Source organism: Pinus tabuliformis, chromosome 7 (genome assembly GCF_031772625.1).
Source record: "Pinus tabuliformis cultivar Carrire ecotype Pingquan chromosome 7, CPIR1, whole genome shotgun sequence".
In the NCBI taxonomy this organism is placed as follows: Eukaryota; Viridiplantae; Streptophyta; class Pinopsida; order Pinales; family Pinaceae; genus Pinus; species Pinus tabuliformis.
The window spans coordinates 205,673,495-205,683,561 of NC_142293.1; positions in this window are offsets into that span (position 1 = coordinate 205,673,495).

Consider the following 10,067-nt stretch of genomic DNA (forward strand, 5'->3'; position numbering starts at 1 on the left):
AAAATTGCTGAGGTGCTAGTGTACTTGACATATTAGAGAGGCACAAGGAGACTTTTTGTAGCTGCTAGGAAAGTGTTTTCTCCACGGGATGTGGAAGGGACCTTGCCTTCATCATCAGTCCACAGGCAAATGTTATCTCCACCAGGTGTGGAAGGGGCTTTGCCTTCTACATCGACAAAACAGGTACAGGTTGAGCAGCTGAGCAAAGGAAAGGTAAAAGTGCAGGAGAAGAACCTTGGCGATGAGGAGGAAAGATATTTTGACTTGATTGAGCACGAGGATCCGCAACAACGCTATACTCATCATGGAGTTAACATCATTGACTTGGAGGCTCAGGATGAAGAAACCATCAAAGACATTATCATACAGGAAAGGGAAGCTAAAATACAAGCTTTAGCAGACAACTTAGAGAGAGCCAAGTTCATCATCAAATACTTGGAACAAGAAAACAAACAGTTGAGTGACAAACAAGTTCTCATATAGCTAGAAATGATCAAAGCAAATAGGCAGATTGCCAAAGAGGCTCATGTCACATTGACTCCTATTGAACAGGAGATTGAAAATGATAGGGAAACTTGGATTGAGAGAGTCAACATACATCTAGAAGGGCTCATTGAGAAGGCCAACAGGGATAAGAAAATGCTCAGACACATGGCATACCATTACATGACCTGCAACAAAATTTGTAATATGAGGATTAGAAAGTTAAAGGCTAAGCTAAGGAGAGCTTTGGAAGGAAAAAAGGAGCCAGATAGATTGAAGATGTTGGATGAAGCCTCCCTAGCTCATCAAAGCAGTTGATGGTGGTGTCTCATGCCAAATTTGGACAACTTTTAAAGGAATTTTGTCATTTTGAAATTTTGGAAATTCAAAACACAGGAAATCTGCCAAGAAGCACAGCGCCGGTGGCACTACGCTTTTTCTATTAGCATCCAATGCACAAGTGGTTTATATTTTTGGATTCACGGCATCAAGGATAGGCACCCTACCAATTTTCAGAATTTTTCGAGCAGATTTAGTCCACCAAAAGGTCCAAATACACTCAAAATTTGACCTCTCTACCAATTTTTGGACACACAGAAATAAACTTGGGAGAAATAGTTTTTGAGGGGGCAAATTAGCTCAAAATCTAGAAATTCTAGTTGTTCCAAAAAATAGACTTGAAGTCCTTTCCAATGAGCTATCCTGGGTTCAATCTGGATGATGGGAAGGCCTCCAAAAGTGCACTCAAAGTGGCACTGCGCTTAGGACCAATGGCGCTGCACGTAGGGCATTTTTCACTCAGGATGACTTTTTTTGGCCTAATTTCGCCTATTTTCTTGATTTATCTCTTATGCAAGTGAATTTTCTAATGTAATTAATGCCATGGATTGTAAATGTAATAGTTAAACTCTAGTAGATGGTAGATTTTTTAGATGAAATTGGTTTTGAGGGTAATGAATCAGTTTCCCTTCTTTTAGAGGCAAGTTGTTTGACTGCCTAGATTCCTGGTCCTTGTTTGGAAATGGTTGAAACAGCTCCCCTTCTCATGATTTCGACCCCTGATGGTTAGGATGAGTGATTGCAATGTCTATATCATGTATTTTCTTTCTCATTTGCAAGGGTTGGATTCATTTGGATGCTCATGTACTGAACACTTATCATTTTGAAGCAGTTTTGGTAGGAAACTAATAAAGTTGCAACGATTTTTATGGGATACCTGTGATATGGCCTTTAGCATGTATTTATTCTTTTTTTAATATGTTCTCATATTATTTATGTATGCCTTTTTCATATAATTGCTTCTGATCGGTTGTTTTCAAGTCAGATAGGTGGAATACACTAGGTTTTAATGCTATGGCTTGGGAAAACACTAGTATTTCATGTTTTCTTCTATTTAGGAAGGATTCTTGACTTTCTCAGGCCCTTATTAGCTCCTCAACAGTCTAGCCTTTCACCCCATCAAGCTTAAGGTGCTGAAGATCATACCTACCTTACCCCATAGAATCCCCTGCAATTTTGACTTAGTTTCCCAGACCCAAATTGCCCAACTCCTCTTGATCTGGAAAAAACACCATCAAATTCAATCAAAACCTTTGAGCTACTATACCTAGCATAAATTTTTTTTCCTGGTCCAGTCATCTTGACTAAGATTCATAAGGAGAGAGCCCTCTCCCGGCCTGTTAGGGCTAACTACCAGGTTAAGCTTGGTTTGTGGTTACCCTAGATTTGCCTTCATTCAGCCTGAGGTCAATCTAGACGATAACATAGTGGCAACCATACTGGGGAACGAAAGACTAATCACCCGGTAATATATTTCAATCAAATTCATGAAATTCGGATGATGAGTTTTAGACTTTTCTAGGCTGAAACAGAAAGTTGTAAAGAAAAATAAAAATTTTGAAATTTGAACACACTGGCTTCGAGAAGGTACACAAGTACCAATCCTGATCTGAATCCTCCCCCTGTATTTGAAAATCCCAATCTCATTCTAAGAATAATTAGACAAGAAATTTTAGTAAGCCCTAGACCTATTTTCAGATCCAATTCTTGTCCCAACGAGTGGTTGTTTATTGAATATCTCCCTTTTGACGAGTATTTTGATCTTTCTCTGTTTGAAACCAAATCTAAAAATGCACTTGATAATACAGTTCTAAACCTGGAATTTGTTGCAAATCTCGAAAAAGAAAGGGCAAATAGATCAATTGACGAATATATCTTAAATTCTCCTCAATCATCCATCACAGCTTCCAATATCTTTGAGCTTTCAGAATCGGCATCCACTACTCTCAGTTCAGCAATATTCCCATAAATTTTCGAAGTCCATTCTCAACCTTAGTTTATACCTACCCTTCCCCTTCAACCTATCATATCTGATCAAAAACCTATCACCCCTACTCCTCCATCAACCACTCCATTAAACCTAAGTAGTCCAACTGTTGTTTCAAATCCACCTCGAGTCATGGCTGTTAGGTATGCACCCCTTGTTTTACCTCAGAATTTGGATGATATGCCCACTGATTACCAAAGTAAAATACCTCTTTTTGATGCTAGTCAAAGCATTATAGCGCAACAACATGTTGACAGAATGAATGACTTCTTTTACCTTCATGAGGTAGATGAAGAAAATGTGAATATGAGGTTATTTGTGCAAATTTTTGGAGGTGAGGTTCGAAAATGGTTCAGAGCTTTACCAACAGCCTCTATCAACACTTTGCCAATTCTGCATAGATAATTCCTAGACTGGTGGGAGGTAAAGAAGAACCCACTCCAAATTTTATCTGAGTATGAAAATATCAAAAGGAATGAGGGTGGAAGTGTGAAATATTATTGTGTGAGGTTCAATGCAGTCTATAATGCTATTCCGGCTGACATTAAACCACCGATGGGGTTAGCCTTGCTCAAATTTCCACCTGGTTTCGATGCTGATATGGAATATCAGTTACCAGAAAGAGATCCTACCACACTTGAAGATATTTGTAAGTGTAGAAGCAAATCTGCTGGCCAAAAGAGCGAGGATGAAATCTGAAAAGAAGGTGACTATAAAGGAAGAAGCATCTACCTCAAATGTTAAGGTAGATACTTTGCTCTGGAAAATTGAGAAGATGTTTGACCAGCTGACTGTTGCAGATAAACCTGAAACACCAATTAGGAATCCAAACTTCAGAGGACAGCAGCAGCCCCAATTCTGGATTAAGCAGAGGGAGAAAAAGGCACAAGATCAGACAGCACAACAACAACAGGTCAGAACTCCTTTGCAGCAGAACTATGTGCATGGAATGGAGGAGGAAGATGATGATGATCCGGTGGTTGAGGCAAACCATTTCTTCACTGCTGATGGTTTGCCCATTTTTCTGACGGAAGATGAAGAATATTCGGAGGTTCCAGATACCCAAAGGGATGAAGATTACATACTAGCAAATGAGGCAGTTTTGGAGGATGAGTCGGATGATTATCAGCGAGGATATATGAACACCTTGACAACACAGTAGAAGCAATATTCATTGAGAAGTAGAGATGTACCAGTTAGTCCAATTCAAAAAAGAAAGGAAGCACAATCCAAAAATGACTCCACAAACATTCAGAAGAAAGGGAAAGAGCTTACTGATCCAACTTCCAGCAAAGGACCATCAGCAAATAGCATTGCAAACGAGAAGAACAATCAACAAAGTGCAGCAAAAGAAAGAGCAGAAAAGAAGGACCTTCCTGTCAAAGAGGTAGAGAAAGTTTCAGCTTTTAGTTTAGAAAATGAAATTGCTAAATTAAAAGTTTCAATTCCTTTGACTGAGTTAATTAAGAACAACAACTATAAACACCAAGTGTCCAAAATTTTGCATATAGATCCTTTATCTGATATTGTCAATGTAAAAGATGATCATCCTGAGCTCATTTTTGGCCCTGCCTTAGAAGTTCAGTCTGAAGATAGTGAAGTTCCTCCATTTTATATAAGCCTTAGGCTACATGAGTATGTTCTCCATAATGCCATGTTTGACTCCGGAGCTTCTCATAATCTGATGTCAAAATCCATTATGGAGAAACTGGGCCTTGACATTACTTGAAAATATTATGACCTGTATTCTTTTGATTTCAGTAGGGTTCGTTGTATTGGTTTTATCAAAGACTTGGTGGTATCTTTAGACCAAATTCCAGCCAAGAATGTTTTGATGGATGTGGTTGTTGCTGACATTCAACCATGGTTTAGTATGCTTCTGTCTAGATCGTGGGGTGCAAAGCTTAAAGGAACTTTACAGCTTGATTTTTCATATGCTACCATTCCCGTGTTTGGCCAATTGAGAAAACTATACAGGGAGAAGAAAATGAAATACATGATTACTAGCAAAGAGATACCACTTAATCATCCAATAAATGGTATACATACCGATTTAGAATCTTTTGTACTATATTCAGATAGTGGTTTGAATGATGTAGATAGTCAGTTAGTTGAAGTAGAAGATGTACCAGAGATTTCAGAAAATTTTAGAGCAACCCTTGATCAAGAAAGATAGAAAATAGCAAGTTCTTTTGATCAATCCACATATCAGCAGCAAAAGGATAGTGAACAACAGAAAAATGAAGAGATCAGTCAAGGTAAGGAAGAGAAGGAAACAAAATTTCAGCATCTAGAAGAAGAGGCAGGTCTTTGGAGCATGGATTTTGACGGAGCCATGGGTAAGGATGGTGCTGGTATAGGAATTTGGATTCAGAGCCCTGCTTTCCAGCCTGACAAAGTTCCTAGTAATGTTAGAGTATGTTCTTACAAATTGGCTTTTGATTGCTCTAACAATGAAGCGGAGTATGAAGCTTTGATTGCAGGTCTGAAAATTTTGAAGAAGCTAAATGCTAAAAGAATTTCAGTCTATGGAGATTCAGAGCTGGTAATCAAACAGGTAAAGGGAGAATATCAAGCAAAGCACCCGTGGATGAGAGCCTACAGAAATGTAGTTCTAGACATCTTGCGAATGTTTCTTGATTATACTTTGACAGCTGTACACCGGACTTAGAATATTGTTACATATTCACTCACCACTGCTGCAAGCAATTTGAAGATCCCAATGAACTCTAGCAACAAGTTTGAAATTCATGTCAAACATCAGCCTGTTGTTCTGGATAATTTAAGGTATTGGCAAGTGTTTTGGGATGATAATGAAATCAATACCTTTTTGCAGAATGAAGGAAATTACAAGGATGCTTCCATAGATGATGACTATGATATTGATGAACAAGAGATTGAGGTGAACCAGATGGAGGTATTGTAGCTGAAAGACAACATTATTCCTAAAGGTCTCATACCTTTAGAAGAACGTTTTGATCAAGATGATGTGGCTAGAAAGCCAAGCTTGGTGCCTACAGATAAAGGAGTTGAGGATGTCAATCTTGGAACAACAGACAAGCCCAAGTTTGTGAAATTGTCCAAAGCATTGTCTCCCAAGGTAAAGACTAAATATGTTAGATTGTTATCTGAATTTTCTGATGTGTTTGCTTGGGATTATTCAGATCTGAAGGTGTATGAAAAAGATATAATTCAGCACACTATTCCCATCAAGCCAAATCAGAAACCGTTCAGGTAGAAGTTGAGAAGAATTAACCCAAAGTTGCTGCCTTCCATTGAAAAAGAGGTAAACAGATTATTTAAAGCTGGTATAATTGTCCCAATCAGATTTTCTGATTGGATTTCAAATCTGGTTTCAGTACGAAAGAAGACCGAAGAAATAAGATTGTGTATCAATTTCCGGAACCTTAACAAGGTATCTTTGAAGGACAATTACCCACTTCTGAAGATGGATCATATCCTGCAAAGAGTGGTTGGAGCATCACGCATGTCGCTACTCAACGGGTATTTAAGTTATAATCAGATCCTGGTGAATGAAAAGAATCGGGAGAAAACTTCATTTACAACACTATGGGGAACTTTTCATTATGCTAAAGCCATTCGATTTGAAGAATGTTGGAGCCACGTTTCAGCGAGCCATGGACATCGCTTTTGCTAATGAAAAGGATGTATTTCTGGTTGTATATTTAGATGATTTGACAGTGTTTTCAAGTTTCGATGATGAGCATCTACACCATTTAAATATTGTGTTTCAGAGATGTAGGAAGTTTGGGATATCTCTTAATCCAAAGAAAAGTCTTTTCACCATGGATGAAGGAAAGTTTCTTGGTCATATTATCTCAAAAGAAGGAATTCGCATTGATCCTTCAAGGGTGGAGGCAATTCAACAAATAGATTTTCCCCGAAACAAGAAGGAGATACAAGCTTTTAATGGTAAGATGAATTTCTTATGCAGATTCATACCCAATCTAGCTGAGCATTTAAGAGAAATAACTAACATGTTGAAAAAGGACAACATGGTAAAATGGATGGAGGATGCCATGAAGTCATTTAATCTAGTAAAGTATGCTTTATCTACAACCTTGATCTTGATTAGTCCTGATTACACTCAAGATTTCATCATATTTTCATTTGCATCTGAGCATACCATGGCCGTAGTATTGATGCAAAAGAGAGATCAGCTGGAGAAGCCCATTGCATTTTCAGTAGGACTATACGAGATTCTGCCTTGCAGTACAATATAATTGAAAAACAGGCTCTAGCTCTTGTCAAAGCATTGGAGGATTTCAGAGTGTACATTCTGCACTCACACATTATAGCATATGTTCCCAATGCAGCAGTAAAGGATGTGCTGATACAAATGGATCCGGAAGGAAGGTGGGGAAAATGGATTGCAGCAATGTTGGAATACGATTTGGAGATTAAACCCACAAAGTTGATCAAAGGAAAAGGCTTGGCAAGACTAATGGTTGAATCAAATCTGCATGCTTTATATATCAATCTCATCGCATCCATGTCAGAAGATGAAGAAGAAGGCTATCTCATTCAAGTGTTTGAGATGTTTCTTCAGTCACCATGGTATTTAGACATAGTGTTGTACTTCAACACCTTTTGCCACCTCCGGGAATGACAAAGAACAAAGGTAGATCACTCAAACTCAAAGCTGCAAAATTCTGCATTCTAAATAATGCCCTTTATTGGAAAGATCCGGGAGGTGTGTTACTTAACTTTTTGGTTGAAGACAAAGCTCAGCAGGTGATGTATGACTTTCACAAAGGTGATTGTGGTGGTCACTTGTTCTGGAAGACAACGGCAAACAAAGTGTTGAGAGCAGGTTATTACTGGCCGACTCTATTTTCATATGTTTACAAAACAGTCATGAGCTGTCATGAATGTTAGGTCTTTCAAGGGAAAAGAAAATTGTTGCCTCTTCCTCTAAAACCTGTCGAAGTCAATGCACCATTTCAGTAGTGGGGACTCGATTTCATCGGGGAAATCCATCCAACATCATCAACACAACACAAATGGATCCTAACAGCAACCGATTACTTCACTAAGTGGATTGAAGCAATTCCGACCAGACAAGCCACAGATACGGTAATCATCCAATTTCTAGAGTCAAATATTTTATCTCATTTCGGTTGTCCTAATAAAATCATCACAGATAATGCAGCCACATTCAAATCAAAGACAATGATCGAATTTTGTAGCAAGTATAACATTACTTTGGGTCATTCTACAACATATTACCCACAGGGAAATGGTTTCGCTGAATCATCAAATAAGTCTTTGGTAAAAATCATCAAGAAGATGTTGGAAACAAATAAGAAAAGTTGGCACAGGAAGTTGGTTAATGCCTTATGGGCTGATAGAGTGAGCCACAAGAAATCCATAGGTATGTCTCCATTTGAATTAGTTTATGGCATTGACATAGTTTTTCCAACATCTCTTGCAGTTCAGGTTATGAGATTGTTATAGGAAGCTGGCAGTGAGGAGGATGACTTTCAGTAAAGAATCAATTAGATGATTCATCTGCAACAAACAAGGGATGAAGTTTTCCAAAACACTTTCAGATTACAAGAAAATATCAAGAAGATCTATGATCAGAAAACTAAAGCAGACAAATTTCAGCTAGAGGATGTAGTGTTGCGGTGGGATGCTCGGAATGAGGACAAAGGAAAGCACGGTAAGTTCAAAAACTTATGGAAAGGACCCTATAAGATTGTAGCATACAGAGGACAGAATGCCTTTCTACTCAAGGAGATGGATGGTCAGGATTTTCTAGGAGGGCCAATTAATGGTAGGCTCCTGAAGCACTACTACTTCTGAGGTGATTTATGAAATTATAACATGATCATTGTACATACCATTTTCCCTTTCATTGCAATATTTCAAGGTACACAGTCATTCTAGCTTGGGGCCTGAAGTGAAGGCTATAAAGTTTGAATGATTTGTGTAAGGTTTGCCGGTTTTGATTTAGTTTCTAGTCACAGTTTGAGTCATGAGTCAGTTTCAGTTTACATTGTGTCAGTATTCAGTTTTTGAAAAGTTTTGACTTTGTTGCCCAATGGATAAGGCTACTAGGTCTACGGTGTTCTTGGCACCTCCAAGGAGCTACCATCCCCATTGGAGCCAATGTTAGTTTCAGTGTCTTCACACTGCCATCAGTGATCAAAATTTGCTCTTTTTCATTTCATAGTAGGAGTCCCATACTGATGAGTTTGCATTCCATTAGGTCATGGATTCACTGATGGTAGGGTTTTCTTTAATTTTTTCCCTCATGATCTATACTTGTTGATCCTCTTTCATATATTTCAGTCACGGCTCATGTTCACTTTGCAATTCATTTCATTAGGTCTTAGGGTTTGGTCTCATTAGGTTTTAGAGTCCCACCATGGTCAAATCCAATAATTACATGCCAATAATGATCAACAAGAATCTGAGAAGGCCAATAATGATTGGTAAAGCCATAATTTATCATTTTGAAAGCCTAATGTAGTTCTCACCTCAAAACTTGTTTTGAGGTGAAAACAAAGTATTTTGTTTTTATCTTCATTCATGATGTAATTTTATCTTTTCATATGTAATATTGGTTCCCAGCTTCTCCTAAGCATCTTGTGTTGTTGCAAAAAACCTGCCACTACAAAAATCAAGTCATCTTGAGCACCAATCCACCTGCAAGAGCAAAAGAAAACAAGCATGAAAAACAAAGTATTAAAAAAGACAAATAGACATTAGAAAGGTGGGTTTTTCAAAAGCAAAAATCAAATGGAGTTCATATAAAACCCTCCCATCCTAATTTCAAAATCATTATTCCATGTTTGCAAACGCCAAAGAAGAGAAAAACATCAAATGAGCAAGTGTTTGTGAGCAAGGAAGTCGGGCACTACGCTTAGAGAGAAAAACGATGTGCTTCTGAAGTTTTTGGCTCGACGTTGCACTTAGGGAGGCAAGCGCTACGCTTAGGGGTCATTTTCTTAGTTCGAAATATAACGGGCACTGATCTTAGAGGGTGGCACTGTGCACCTGGGTAGTGGCACTGCACTTAGGCCAGCCAACCCGAAAAACACTCCCAACTTCAGGGTTATGCCAAATTTGCTCCAATTCCACACTTGGCAAGTAAGTATCACTCCTCTCCCTCTAATTTGGTTTGCACATTCATAAGTTTCCACTCATTATATAAAATCCTAATTCTCACCATAGACCCTAAATCATTTGGTTTATTTCACTACGTATCTTCATAGCCATAACCTTCCAA